Here is a 15,929-nt window from a genome sequence, read left to right as displayed (position 1 = left end):
CGGCAGGGCGGGGGACCGGTGGGGCGCCGGGTGGTGTGGCGACGGCGCCGGGCGGCAGTGGTGACGGGGCGGGGGGCGGCGGGGTGGTGGGGCGACGGGGCGGCGGCGAGTGGTGGGGGCGGCGGCGCGCGTTTGAAGAGCAGGGAGAGAAACAGAGAGAGGGGCAGGGTGGGGCGCGGCCGTTAACGTTAGCTATGTTTAATCTTTGCCGTCCGCCCCCCTTTGACGTCCGCTTATTTGCTCTTTGTCGTCTGCTAGCAGACGGCAAAGAGGGGGGCCGTTAAGTTTTTTTAAGCAGCTCGCCAGTGGGGCCCCCTCCCTCATTGCCGTCTGCTAGCTGGCGGCAAAGAATCTTTGTCGTCTGCTAGCGGACGGCAAAGAACTGGCTGATGGCAAAGAAGGTCTTTGCCATCAGCCAGTTCTTTCTCGTCTGCTTTTGGGTAGCTGATGGCAAAGAGCTTCTTTGCCGTCCGCTAGCAGACGGCAAAGAGCTTCTTTGCCGTCCGCTAGCAGACGGCAAAGAGCTGGTAGATGGCAAAGTAGCTGATTCCAATAGTGCAAGTTGCCACATAGTTTTTGGGCCGAGGCCTTCAACACGGCATGTCATGCATCAAACCGGCTCTTCCTCCGCACGATATTGGAAAAGACTCCATATGAGCTCCTAACCGGGAACAAGCCAAATGTCAAGTACTTTCGTGTATTTGGGTGTAAATGCTTCATCCTCAACAAAAGAGAGCGGTTAGGAAATTTCAATCTAAAACCATTGAGGGCATATTTGTTGGCTATGGATCAAACTCTCACGCCTATAGAGTCTACAACAAATCCAATGGATGTGTTGTAGAAACTTGTGACGTGGTGTTTGATGAATTTAATGGCTCCCATGGGGAGCAAGTTGATCTAAGTGATGTAGGTGAAGAAGATTCTTCTCAAGATATCATGACGATGGGTGTTGGTGCACTTGTTCCAATGGAACAAGAACCTCATGATGATGAAGAAGAAGATGAAGGCCTCACACACCATCAAACTACTTCAACACCCATACCACCACAAGCCCCTATTACTCAATCAATGCCCATAGTCCAAGTACAAGATGATGATCAAGTTCCTCTTCATGATAATCATCAAGAACAAGATCATCCTCAAGGGCAAGAACAAGAAAGTGCAATCATTGACAATGAACCTCAACAAATGCAAGAAGAAGAAGATTTTCCACCACACGTTAATGATCCATATATAGAGGACGTGGATGATGGACATGAAGTTTAACCTCGCGAAACCTTAACCTCCATCATGCCTCGAGTGGCCGGTCGTGTTGATGTTGATAAGATCCTCACCGGCATATCGGAAGGTAGAGTCACTCGTAAACAATTGACAAACTTTTGTGCTCACTTCTCTTTTGTGTCTAGTGTTGAGCCTCTCAAAGTACAAGACGCGTTGATAGACAATGATTGGCTCATTGCTATGCAAGAAGAGTTGAGTAGTTTTGAGCGCAATCAAGTGAGGTCATTAGTCAAGAGGCCAACTACGGAACACAACGTCATTGGTACAAAGTGGATTTTCAAGAACAAGCAAGATGAGAATGGTGTAATCATCCGCAACAAGGCAAGGTTAGTGGCACAAGGGTACTCACAAGTTGAAGGTTTGGACTTTGGTGAGACCTTTGCCCCCGTTGCCCGTCTTGAATCCATTCACATCTTACTTGCTTATGCTGCTTTCAATGGCTTTACATTACATCAAATGGATGTGAAGAGTGCTTTCCTTAATGACCCTCTATAAGAAGAAGTATATGTATCACAACCACCTAGGTTCGTTGACCCCGATCACAAAGACTATGTGTATAAACTTCATAAGGCTTTGTATGGCCTCAAACAAGCACCTCGTGCTTGGTATGATCATCTTAAGAATTTTTTACTCGATGATGGTTTTGTGAGAGGGGTGATCGATCCCACTCTTTTTACTAAGAGGGACAAAGGTGATTTGATCCTATGCCAAATCTATGTAGATGATATCATTTTTGGTTCTCCTAACATTCATTTATGCAAGAAGTTTGCGACATCAATGACCAAGAATTTTGAAATGTCACTCAATGTGGATTTGAAGTTCTTCCTTGGATTTCAAATTCAACAATCTCAAGAAGGAATTTTCTTGTCTCAAGCAAAATACCTCAAGGATATCCTAGCAAAATTTGGCATGACTGATGCTAGACCATGTAAGACACCCATGCCAACCAAAATTGTACTCACTAAAGACTCAAACGGTATCCCCTTTGATCCATCTAAATACTGCTCTATGATTGGTTCATTGCTTTATCTTTGTGCATCTAGACCAGACATCATGTTTAGTGTATGCATGTGTGCTAGATTTCAAGCTTCCCCTAGGGAGAGCCATCATAAGGCGGTTAAGCATATTCTTAGATACCTTGTTCACACCCCAAGGTTGGGTCTATGGTACCCCAAGGATGCTAAGTTTGATCTCATTGGGTACACGGATGCGGATTGGGCTGGAGACAAAGTGGATCGTAAGTCCACCTCCAGTGCATGTCAATTTCTTGGACGCTCCTTGGTAAGTTGGTCCTCCAAGAAGCAAAATTATGTTGCCCTCTCCACAGCCGAAGCTGAATATATTGCAACCGCCAGTTGTGCAACTCGGTTATTATGGATGAGGCAAACTTTGAAGGATTACGGTATCACCTATAGACATGTGCCCCTTCTATGTGATAATGAAAGTGCCATTAATATTGCTGAGAACCCCAAAGATCATACCCACACCAAGCACATTTACATTAGGTACCACTTCTTGAGGGATCATGTGGAGAAGGGTGACATTGACATTGCTCATGTTGGCAAAGATATGCACCTTGCAGATATTTTCACCAAGCCATTGGATGAAGCAAGGTTTTGTCAACTTAGGCGTGAACATGGTATCTTGGAGCTTGACAACATTATGTGAAATCTAGTACCCATTCATACTTAAACTTAATGTCTTGTCTTGATGTAGGCATATATTTAGGGGAGACACTCAATTCATGAGTACTCCCACCTTACATAATGCATAAATAGAACAAACACTCTCAAAGTTATCATAGTTTTCGAACTAGGGTACTTTGACATGATGGAGTCGTGACCATGTGCTCAAAGTTTACATCTTTGCGGTACTATGTTCCATATGCTCAAACATGGTGACCTCGGTCACCGCTTGTACAATGCTTGTATGGACCTTTCCTTCTTAAATAATGTGTGGTTTGTTAATGCATCTTAGTATGGCCTTATATGTCTCAGGTTCTCTCTCTTATTAGTCTCATGTAAACTCCTTGGCGGAGTCTATATCAAATTATACTTGTTGCCCCCTCTCTCACATCTTTTCCTTGCCCCAGTCTTCTATCAAGTGGCCGGACATCCGGGCTTCAGCCGGACATCCGGGCCCTGGGAAAAATTCCTTGCCACTCAAAATGATCATCAACCACTTACAGTGGCCGGACATCCGGGCCTCAGCCAGACATCCGGGCCCTGTACCCATGCTGCTGATTTCCTCACGCCGGATATCCGGGGTTACTCCCGGATGTCCGGCCCATTGGCACTACTTCTTCTGTTCTATGTTTTCCACTCGCCGGATATCCGGGCCTACCCCCGGATGTCCGGCCCGTCGCCCGCAGTCGCATATACCTGGGAGGAGTGTGGGATTTGGGGGCAGTTCCTCACTTCTTTCGTTCCTCCCCTCATCTCCCCTCACAGTCGCCGCCGGTGGGCCATCACTCCGGTGCTGCCCCGGCCATCTCCACCGACCTCCGGCCCCGATCTCCTGCTCACGGACTCTTCTCCTCCCGATCTATGATTCTATCCAATCCATTTCTTGGGTTGTTGAGTGAATCTCTCGGGAGGGACCGGTGTATCGTGGGTTCACCGCCGGAGTTCCTCATGGCACGAACCAAGGACTGCGGTCCCAACCGCCCCGAGCCTTCTTCCCGGGGTTTGGATGCTATCTCTACTCCAGTCTACATGAATGGTGACCGAAGAAAAAAAATCTTAGGGTTTCATTCTCTCATGCAAATCTTGTCATCTATATCTTGCTAGTGTTGTGGTGTCTCTTGCCTAAGCCTAGAAATCTTCCTATGTACTCGGCTAATCATTTTAAATCATGGATATGTCGCAATTTTTGATCTATCACTAGACTTGTTCTATGGTCATGATCAAAAATGTTCATCCCATTGTTTAAATTGTTTTATCCGTGTTCCTACTTGTTGGCTTCTTCTCATCAGAACCTATTCATTATCCATTCTAGTTGATCACTGGCAAGGCTCAACCGACTCCGATGAGCATGCTCGGCCTAAGAAGAAGAAGAAGACCACCACAAAGAAGAAGGAGCGGGCACCATCCACCAGTCCGTCGGCCTCGGATCCAGATGATGCAGACTATGTTGGCGAGGAAGAGGATGACAGTGCACCAAGACAGTCTGTTGGACAGTCCAAGCCCGGTACTAGGAGGGCGCCGGTGCCTCAAGTTCGTGGTTCTGCAATGCCCATTATCCATGGTCGTCGCATCTCCATGGAGCTTCCTGACAGTGGAGGTCGCCCCACTCATGACCACAAGTGTGGGGGTGGGGCAATATCTTCAGTTCCGTCAGGATGTCAATCAATATGAGATGGTGGCTGATGCCGAAGATCCTTGGTTCCGGACTCGTATGCAGCAGGATCTCTATTCCAGTTTTGTCCATGGGCGTGGCCTTGCTCCTCACTCATACTTGGATCTCAACTTCCTGCGTGATAATCCTGCCATGTTCCCTAACGATCCGGTCAAGATCATTCATGACATGACTCTTGGTCCCGCAATGACCTTCAGGTGTGATTGGAGTGAAGCCGCCATCCTACGGTTCTATGCCACCTGTTTCTTTGGTCCGAACAACACTCTCACTTGGATGACCGATGACACCACACCGAGCATCACCTATGACAAGTTTGTTGAGATTTGGGTCTCTCCGGTGTTGGCCATTGCATCCACAATATGGATCCAGAGTACAAGCCCAAAGGGATTGATGCTTGCATGCCTCTTGTAAAACCTCCCTCTCAGCTCACTGGTGAAGAAAAAGCATATCCAGTCAATGAGGTATCCATCTTCCGTGCTCCCTTCTTCATCCTCTATCAGTGTGTGCTTCGCACTCTCTACCCTAAGAAGGGAGATCGCTCGAGGGCTCGCAACTATTGCATTGACTTGATGGTTTGTATGCATGAGAAACCCACTGAGCCTCTGGACACAGCCTACTTCATTTGGCATGAGATCCGTCTTTGCAGCTTCATTCAGACGCGCCAGTTCCCCCATGCTCCATTTATTCAGGCTCTGATTGATCACACTGCTCCCTTTGAGGTGGTTAAGCCAACTATGCACTCCATTTGGAAGCCTCCTCCTCATATGCGCGTGGTGGCTGATACGTCTCCAACGTACATATAATTTTTGATTGCTCCATGCTATATTATCTACTGTTTTAGGCAATATTGGGCTTTATTATCCACTTTTATATTATTTTTGGGACTAACCTATTAACCGGAGGCCCAGCCCAGATTTGTTGTTTTATGCCTATTTCAGTGTTTTGAGGAAAAAGAATATCAAACGGAGTCCAAACAGAAAAATCCTTTTTGGAACGTCATTTTCTCAGCGGATAAGACCCAGGGAACTTGGAGTGCATGTCAAAAGATATGGGAGCTGCCCACGAGGGTGAGGGGCGCGCCCACCCCCTGGGGCGCGCCCCCTGCCTCGTGGGGCCCCCGTGGCTCCCCCGACGTACCTCTTTCACCCATATATACCGTCGTACCCTAAAACTTCCAAAACAGAGACTAGATCGGGAGTTCCGCCGCCGCAAGCCTCTGTAGCCACCAAAAACCTCTCGGGACCCTGTTCCGGCACCCTGCCGGAGAGGGAACCCTCACCGGTGGCCATCTTCATCATCCCGACGCTCTCCATGACGCGGAGGGAGTAGTTCACCCTCGGGGATGAGGGTATGTACCAGTAGATATGTGTTTGATCTCTCTCTCTCTCGTGTTCTTGATTTGGCACGATCTTGATGTATCGCGAGCTTTGCTATTATAGTTGGATCTTATTTTTCTTCTCCCCCTCTTCTCTCTTGTAATGGATTGAGTTTTCCCTTTGAAGTTATCTTATCGGATTGAGTCTTTAAAGATTTGAGAACACTTAATGTATGTCTTGCCGTGCGTATCTGTGGTGACAATGGGATATCACGTGCCACTTGATGTATGTTTTGGTGACCAACTTGCGGGTTCCGCCCATGAACCTATGCATAGGGGTTGGCACACGTTTTCGTTGTGATTCTCCGGTAGAAACTTTGGGCACTCTTTGAGGTTCTATGTGTTGGTTGAATAGATGAATCTGAGATTGTGTGATGCATATCGTATAATCATATCCACGGATACTTGAGGTGACATTGGAGTATCTAGGTGACATTAGGGTTTTGGTTGATTTGTGTCTTAAGGTGTTATTCTAGTACGAACTCTAGGGTTGTTTGTGACACTTATAGGAATAGCCCAACGGATTGATTGGAAAGAATAACTTTGAGGTGGTTTCGTACCCTACCATAATCTCTTCGTTTGTTCTCCGCTATTAGTGGCTTTGGAGTGACTCTTTGTTGCATGTTGAGGGATAGTCATATGATCCAATTATGTTTACTGTTGAGAGGACTTACACTAGTGAAAGTATGAACCCTAGGCCTTGTTTCCTATCATTGCAATACCGTTTACGCTCACTTTTACCGCTCTCTACCTTGCTGTTTTTATATTTTCAGTTTACAAAAACCTATATCTACCATCCATATTACACTTGTATCACCATCTCTTCGCCGAACTAGTGCACCTATACAATTTACCATTGTATTGGGTGTGTTGGGGACACAAGAGACTCTTTGTTATTTGGTTGCAGGGTTGCTTGGGAGAGACCATCTTCATCCTACGCCTCCCACGGATTGATAAACCTTAGGTCATCCACTTGAGGGAAATTTGCTACTTTCCTACAAACCTGTGCACTTGCAGGCCCAACAACGTCTACAAGAAGAAGGTTGTGTAGTAGACATCAAGCTCTTTTCTGGCGCCGTTGCCGGGGAGGCTAGATAAGTGAAGGTATATGTTTAGATCTTGCAGTCGAATCTTTTTGTTTCTTGTTTTAGCACTAGTCTAGTTTGCAAAAGAAAACAAAAGAATGGAATTGAGTTTGTCTCACACGCTTCACCTTTTTAATATCTTTCGTGAGTATGATGGAAAGGAAAATTGTGCCAAAGTGTTAGAAGAAGAAATCTATAAAATGTTTGGCACTAAATCTTTGAATGATGAGCATGATTGCAATGTTGTTAGTATGAATCCCTTGAATATCCATGGTACTAATGATGATTGCACTAGTTATGATGAAAATGCCTCCTATAAACATGTCAATTTTTCTGGAGTAAATTGGGTTTGCAAGGACACACCAAATAGGGAAGATAGATATTGCAAGAGGCATAAGTACTTAGAAACCAAATTGTTGCAAGAAAGGCTAGAAGTTAGTGCTGAAAATTTAAGATATATTAGCCGTACTTGTGAACTTTGCAATGATTATGGTCATTTAAATATCAATTGCAAATTGTTTCATGACCGAATCGTGTCCAAAAATTGTGATGACTTGATTTCCCTTGCGCATTATAATGAACTAAGTTTGCTTTTGGGTTATGAAGAATTGAAACGTCAAACTAAGCATATTCCAGAATATAACCTTGAGAAATTCCACGATATTGATCTAGAAGAAATTTATATGTATTGTGCGGTGAATTGCATTGAAAATCCTTATATTGCCAATTACATAAAGAAAAGAAAACAAATATAGGATGAAGATAATACTAATGAAAGGGAAGAGACTTCCCAATATCCTCCTATTATTTCTTATGATGAATCAGGTAACGAGGAGGAGCCTTATATTCAACCAATCTCATTAATAAGGAGCTCCAAAAATAGGATTAAACCCACACATGATGTGATGAAGAAGAAGAAAAGAAAAAGGAAGAGAGGTAAAAAGGTATCTCTCCCAAATAAAGTTGCTCCTATTATTGCTGTGCCTCATGAAAATGATATACTTGATGATGATCTCGTTATACCTATTGCTTGTTGTGATGATTATGATTGGGAAGATAATGATACTTCTTATGATCTTGAAAATATTTTTTGTACTTGCTTGAAAGAATATAATAATTGCTATACTATTGGTGCCATCCATACTATTAATGATGAGAGTGATTATGCTTATAATATGAAAAGGTCCAAGCTTGGGGAAGCTATGTTTGATGAGGATGACATATTTGAGAATATATTTGCTGCAATTAATGTTTGTCCCAAGCTTGGGGATTCTATGTTTGATAATGATGATATTTTTAGCCTCTCAAGTTTTGATATGCAAAGTTGTTATGATGATAGCATGACTTCTACCTATGATGATTATATTGATGAAAGTGAGTTTGGAAGAGTGTCAACTTTAGGAAGTAGTGATCCCACAATATTGGAGGATGTTGAATCTTATAATATCTATGAAAGTGGATTTGGAGAGGTCATGACTTTATTTAGTGATGTATCCACTATTTCGGAAGAGGTTTCAATCGATTATGATGAGAACAAATTTGCTACTTATGATGATTATTGTGATAAAACTTATGCTATAAAAAGTAGTGATGATTATATTTATAAAACTTGTCATGATTATGAGTACCCTTTCTCTGAACATTACTCTTTTAATGTGGAAACAATTTATTGTATTCAAGTCTCTTATGATACTCCCCTTATTCCGAATGAAAAGAATTTTGCTTATGTTGAGAGTAATAAAATTTCTATGCTAGTAGATCATGAAAAGAATGATTTAGGTGCTGGTTATATTGTTGAATTCATTCATGATGCTACTGAAAATCATTATGAGGGAGGAATATATGTTTGTAGGAATTGCAATAATATCAAATTTTCTCTCTATGTGCTTAAAATCTTGAAGTTATGCTTGTTTTGCCTTCCTATGCAAGTTTATTCTTGTTCCCATAAGTTATTTGTTCACAAAATCCCTGTGCATAGGAAGTGGGTTAGACTTAAATGTGCTAGTCATATTCTTCATGATGCTCTGAGCATCATTGAAATCATCATGCCTAGCTAGGGGCGTTAAACGATAGCGCTTGTTGGGAGGCAACCCAATTTTATTTTAGTTTCTTGCTTTTTGGTTCTGTTTAGGAATAAATAATCCATCTAGCTTCTGTTTAGATGTGGTTTTATGTTTTAATTAGTGTTTGTGCCAAGTAGAACCTTTGGGAAGACTTGGGTGAAGTCTTTATGATCATGTTGTAAAAAAACATAAACTTTAGCACTCACGAGATTAACTAGAAATTTTTACTGTAGAGTAATATTTAGTTGATTATTTTTGAAGATGATTACTAGACAAATTCCTCAGGTCCACCAATTTATTTTAGAATTTTTGGAGTTCCATATGTTTACGTTTGATACAGATTACTACAGACTGTTCTGTTTTTGACAGATTCTGTTTTTCGTGTGTTGTTTGCTTATTTTGAGGAATCTATGGCTAGTAAAATAGTTTACAAACCATAGAGAAGTTGGAATACAATAGGTTTAACACCAATATAAATAAAGGATGAGTCCATTACAGTACCGTGAAGTGGTGTTTTGTTTTCTTTCGCTAACGGAGCTCACGAGTTTTCCGTTAAGTTTTGTGTTGTGAAGTTTTCAAGTTTTGGGTAAAGATTCGATGGACTATGGAATAAGGAGTGGCAAGAGCCTAAGCTTGGGGATGCCCAAGGCACCCCAAGGTAATATTCAAGCATAACCAAGCGTCTAAGCTTGGGGATGCTCCGGAAGGCATCCCTTGTTTCGTCTTCGTTCATCGGTAACTTTACTTGGAGCTATATTTTTATTCACCACATGATATGTGTTTTGCTTGGAGCGTCATTTTATTTTCTTTAGCTTTGCTTGCTGTTTGAATGAAGTACCAAGATCTGAAATTATTAAATGGGAGAGTCTTCACATGGTTGCACAATTATTCGACTATTCATTGATCTTCACTTATATCTTCTGAGCGTTGCAATTTTGCTCTAGTGCTTCACTTATATCTTTTAGAGCATGGTGGTAGTTGTATTTTGAATAAATAGGTGAACTCTCATGCTTCACTTATATTATTTTGAGAGTCTTAAATAGCATGGTAATTTGCTTAAAATCCTAATATGCTAAGCATAAAAGATTTGTAAGAATTCTTATGAGTGTGTTGAATACTAAGAGAAGTTTGATGATTGATGATTGTTTTGAGATATGGAGGTAGTGATATCAAAGTTGTGCTAGTTGAGTAGTTGTGAATTTGAGAAATCCTTGAGTTGAAGTTTGCAAGTCCCGTAGCATGCACGTATGGTAAACGTTATGTAACAAATATGAAACATGAGGTGTTATTTGATTATCTTCCTTATGAGTGGCGGTCGGGGACGAGCGATGGTCTTTTCCTACCAATCTATCCCCCTAGGAGCATGCGCGTAATGCTTTGGTTTTTGATGGCTTGTAGATTTTTGCAATAAGTATATGAGTTCTTTATGACTAATGTTGAGTCCATGGATTATACGCACTCTCACCCTTCCATCATTGCTAGCCTCTTCGGTACCGTGCATTGCCCTTTCTCAAATTGAGAGTTGGTGCAAACTTCGCCGGTGCATCCAAACCCCGTGATATGATACACTCTTTCACACATAAACCTCCTTATATTTTCCTCAAAACAGCCACCATACCTACCTATTATGGCATTTCCATAGCCATTCCGAGATATATTGACATGCAACTTTCCACCATTCCGTTCTTCATGACACATTCATCATTGTCATATTGCTTAGCATGATCATGTAGTTGACATAGTATTTGTGGCAAAGACACCGTTCATAATTCTTACATACATGTCACTCTTGATTCATTGCATATCCTGGTACACCACCTGAGGCATTCATATAGAGTCATACAGTGTTCTAGTATTGAGTTGTAATCATTGAGTTGTAAATAAATAGAAATGCGATGATCATCATTCAATAGAGCATTATCCCAAAAAAAAGAGAAAGGCCAAATAAAAAAAGAAGGCCCAAAAAGAAAATAAAAAGGGGGCAATGCTACTATCCTTTTACCACACTTGTGCTTCAAAGTAGCACCAAGTTCTTCATATAGCGAGTCTCCTATATTGTGCTTCAAAGTAGTACCATAGTCTTCATGATAGAGAGTCTCTTGTTTTGTCACTTTCATATACTAGTGGGAACTTTTCATTATAGAACTTGGCCTGTATATTCCAACGATGGGCCTCCTCAAGTGCCCTAGGTCTTCGTGAGCAAGCAAGTTGGATGCACACCCACTAGTTTCTTTTGTTGAGCTTTCATACATTTATAGCTCTAGTGCATCCGTTGCATGGCAATCCCTACTCCTTGCATTAACATCAATCGATGGGCATCTCCCTAGCCCATTGATTAGCCTCGTTGATGTGAGACTTTCTCCTTTCTTGTCTTCTCCACACAACCCCCATCATCATATTCTATTCCACCCATAGTGCTATATACATGGCTCACGCTCATGTATTGCGTGAAGGTTTATGAGTTTGAGATTACTAGAGTATGAAACAATTGCTTGTCTTGTCATCGGGGTTGTGCATGATGAGAGCATTCTTGTGTGACGAAAATGGAGCATGACTAAACTATATGATTTTGTAGGGCTGAACTTTCTTTGGCCATGTTATTTTGAGAAGTCATAATTGCTTTTTAGTATGCTTGAAGTATTATTATTTTTATGTCAATATGAACTTTTGTCTTGAATCTTTCGGATCTGAATATTTATATCACAAGTAAGAAGAATTACATTGAAATTATGCCAACTACCATTCCACATCAAAAATTATCTTTTTTATCATTTACCTACTCAAGGACGAGCAGGAATTAAGCTTGGGGATGCTTGATACGTCTCCAACGTATCTATAATTTTTGATTGCTCCAAGCTATATTATCTACTGTTTAGGCAATATTGGGCTTTAATATCCACTTTTATATTATTTTTGGGACTAACCTATTAACCGGAGGCCCAGCCCAGATTTGTTGTTTTATGCCTATTTTAGTGTTTCGAGGAAAAGGAATATCAAACGGAGTCCAAACAGAAAATCCTTTTTGGAACGTGATTTTCTCACCGGATAAGACCCAGGGAACTTGGAGTGCATGTCAGAAGATACGGGAGCTGCCCACGAGGGTGGGGGGCGCGCCCACCCCCCTGGGGCGCGCCCCCTGCCTCGTGGGGCCCCCGTGGCTCCCCCGACGTACCTCTTTCACCCATATATACCGTCGTACCCTAAAACTTCCATAACAGAGATTAGATCGGGAGTTCCGCCGCCGCAAGCTTCTGTAGCCACCAAAAACCTCTCGGGACCCTATTCTGGCACCCTGCCGGAGGGGGGAACCCTCACCGGTGGCCATCTTCATCATCCGGGCGCTCTCCATGACGAGGAGGGAGTAGTTCACCCTCGGGGCTGAGGGTATGTACCAGTAGTTATGTATTTGATCTCTCTCTCTCTCTCGTGTTCTTGATTTGGCACGATCTTGATGTATCGCGAGCTTTGCTATTATAGTTGGATCTTATTTTTCTTCTCCCCCTCTTCTCTCTTGTAATGGATTGAGTTTTCCCTTTGAAGTTATCTTATCAGATTGAGTCTTTAAAGATTTGAGAACACTTAATGTATGTCTTGCCGTGCGTATCTGTGGTGACAATGGGATATCACGTGCCACTTGATGTATGTTTTGGTGACCAACTTGCGGGTTCCGCCCATGAACCTATGCATAGGGGTTGGCACACGTTTTCGTCGTGATTCTCCGGTAGAAACTTTGGGCACTCTTTGAGGTTCTATGTGTTGGTTGAATAGATGAATCTGAGATTGTGTGATGCATATCGTATAATCATACCCACGGATACTTGAGGTGACATTGGAGTATCTTGGTGACATTAGGGTTTTGGTTGATTTGTGTCTTAAGGTGTTATTCTAGTACGAACTCTAGGGCTGTTTGTGACACTTACAGGAATAGCTCAACGGATTGATTGGAAAGAATAACTTTGAGGTGGTTTCATACCCTACCATAATCTCTTTGTTTGTTCTCCGCTATTAGTGGCTTTGGAGTGACTCTTTGTTGCATGTTGAGGGATAGTTATATGATCCAATTATGTTATTACTGTTGAGAGGACTTACACTAGTGAAAGTATGAACCCTAGGCCTTGTTTCCTATCATTGCAATACCATTTACGCTCACTTTTACCGCTCGCTACCTTGCTGTTTTTATATTTTCAATTTACAAAAACCTATATCTACCATCCATATTGCACTTGTATCACCATCTCTTCGCCGAACTAGTGCACCTATACAATTTACCATTGTATTGGGTGTGTTGGGGACACAAGAGACTCTTTGTTATTTGGTTGCAGGGTTGCTTGAGAGAGACCATCTTCATCCTACGCCTCCCACGGATTGATAAACCTTAGGTCATCCACTTGAGGGAAATTTGCTACTGTCCTACAAACCTGTGCACTTGCAGGCCCAACAACATCTACAAGAAGAAGGTTGTGTAGTAGACATCAGTGGCTACTGCTCCTACTCAGCCTAGGAGATCTGCTGATGGGAGGACAACTGCTCCTACTCAGCCCACTGGTTCTTCTGTTCCATCTTCCTCGACCACTCCTCGTGGCCGTCTTGCATCATTCTTGGGTAAGGCTCAGACTGCTATCATGACGGTGATCACTTTCAGCTGTCAGCAGAATCATGATGTTCAGAAGCGCCTAGTCATCTCCAAGAATCTGCTCAAACAGCGCCTCCGTGACCGTGGGAGTCCAGTCAGTGATGATGATCCTCTTCCCGCAACTCCATCCTCATCCACTTTCGGCTTTCCATCTCATGCTGAGTACCCCAAGTTCCTTGATGATGATGATGACATCTGCCAGGAGTGATTGAGACTGTTTAGTTCTTCGCCACTTTTTACTTGTTGCTGTCAAAGGGGGAGAAGTAGTATCTTAGTAATATGGTCATGCTATGAGATGTTATTTCAACTTTATGCTGCTACCTATGGTACTTGTTCATTTGAGACTATGTTATTATCGTATGGCTACTTGCTCGTCTGAGACTATGTTATGTTAGTGTGTGGCCATGAAATGTTCTCAGTCTATTTGATGTGTTATGATGATTTCATATGTGCTTGTCTCTCATCTTTTTTATCTCTTTGTGTTACATATGCTAGCATACGAACTTTTGTGTTGGTCATCCTAATATACTCATCGCATGCACACAATGAGGGGGAGATAAAAGCAAATTGTAACTAAACATATTGTGTATCCTTTTTGCTCTCATGATTGTCATTGCCAAGATTATTTATTACTTTTATGATACTACATGTATGATTGTCATCAACAAACAAAAAGGGGGAGATTGAAAGTGCAATCAAGCCCTTACATTATGTTTTGATGTTAATGACAATCTACATGTAGGGGACTAACAATGGTTGTCAAGTGAATCTCAGGTGTTGGTCCCCGGTTCGTCAAATTGTGTGTGGATCAAAAGCATACGAAGTGGGTTCTCTCAAGGATGAAGTGTTAAAATGATGTTACATTTTGTTTCCTTGAGTATAGGGTCCCGCACTATTAAGAGGGGATCGATTGGGTTCGTAACAGACTTGCTCGAGTCAAAATACTCCTTTCCATAGCTCTTTTTACCCATTCTTGACTTTGAATCTTTCTGTCTCTGGGAGTGTCGGATGTCCGGGCCTCGTGCCGGATGTCCGGGCTGCTCCCCGGATGTCCGGCTCGAGCCCCAGATATCTGGCTCTTGCCATTTTCCTTTCCAGTAAGTTGTCTGTTTTACGCCGGATGTCCGGGTGTTCGCCGGATTTCCGGGCCTTCCTGTCTCACCGGATGTCCGGGCCCTATCCCGGATGTCCGGCCCCTTACTGCCACAAAACTGATATGTTCTGTAAACACTTGTGCGCTCCCCGGATGTCCGGCTATCTTCCGGATGTCCGGGCTCTCCTGTTATGCCGGATGTCCAGGCTTGACCCCCCGGATGTTCGGCCCCTCTATTTCCTGCTCCGTTCTGCCTTGTTCTTCAAGTGGCTTGCCAGGCCGGATGTCCGGCCCCTAGCCCGGATGTCTGGCCTGCCCGTTCACTTGCACTACAACGGCCATATCTGAGCTCACACTATATATAGCCCTTCTTCCCCATGGGAGAGGGTTGACCATTCACTCTTGAACAAACCCTAGAACACATCTCACTCTCTCTCTTACACCTCCACACCAAATCTTATATCCCCAATGGATTTGAGAGCATTTAAGAGAAGTTGTCCAATCAAGTGATAGATCCATCCCTTCTCCATCTTTGCACCAAAGGAATTTGTGATTTGAGCAAGTCTTGAGCTTTTCCCCATCGATCTTGTTACTCTTGGAGGTTGGAGACTCCTAGGCGGTAGGAGTCTTTCGGAGAGGAATCGATCTTTGTGATTACCCCCGGAAAAGTTTGTGAGGGTTTGGAGACCACCCCAGGGTCTACCACTAGTGTTTGAGAAACGCCTTCATGGTGTTGTCTCAAAGGGAGAATAGGGTGAGCCTTCGTGGCGTTGGTGTGCCTTCGTGGTAACATCGACCTCTCTAACAGTGACGTAGCTTCCCTCCAAAGAAGTGAACATCGGCATACATCCTCGTCTCCCGGAGTTGCGGTTATCCCTAACCCTAACTCTCTACTTGTGGTTACTTGTCTCTTAGCACTTACTTCATCACTTTGTATTTGCCTAGTTACTACTTGTGTTACCTACATAGTACTTAGTACTTCACTTGCAATTGTTAGGCTCACTTTCACATTCCGCATTATTGCCTAAAATTGCTAAGTAAC

Source organism: Triticum dicoccoides, chromosome 7A (assembly GCF_002162155.2).
Source record: "Triticum dicoccoides isolate Atlit2015 ecotype Zavitan chromosome 7A, WEW_v2.0, whole genome shotgun sequence".
NCBI classification, from domain to species: Eukaryota; Viridiplantae; Streptophyta; class Magnoliopsida; order Poales; family Poaceae; genus Triticum; species Triticum dicoccoides.
Note: the sequence above shows the minus strand (reverse complement) of the source record.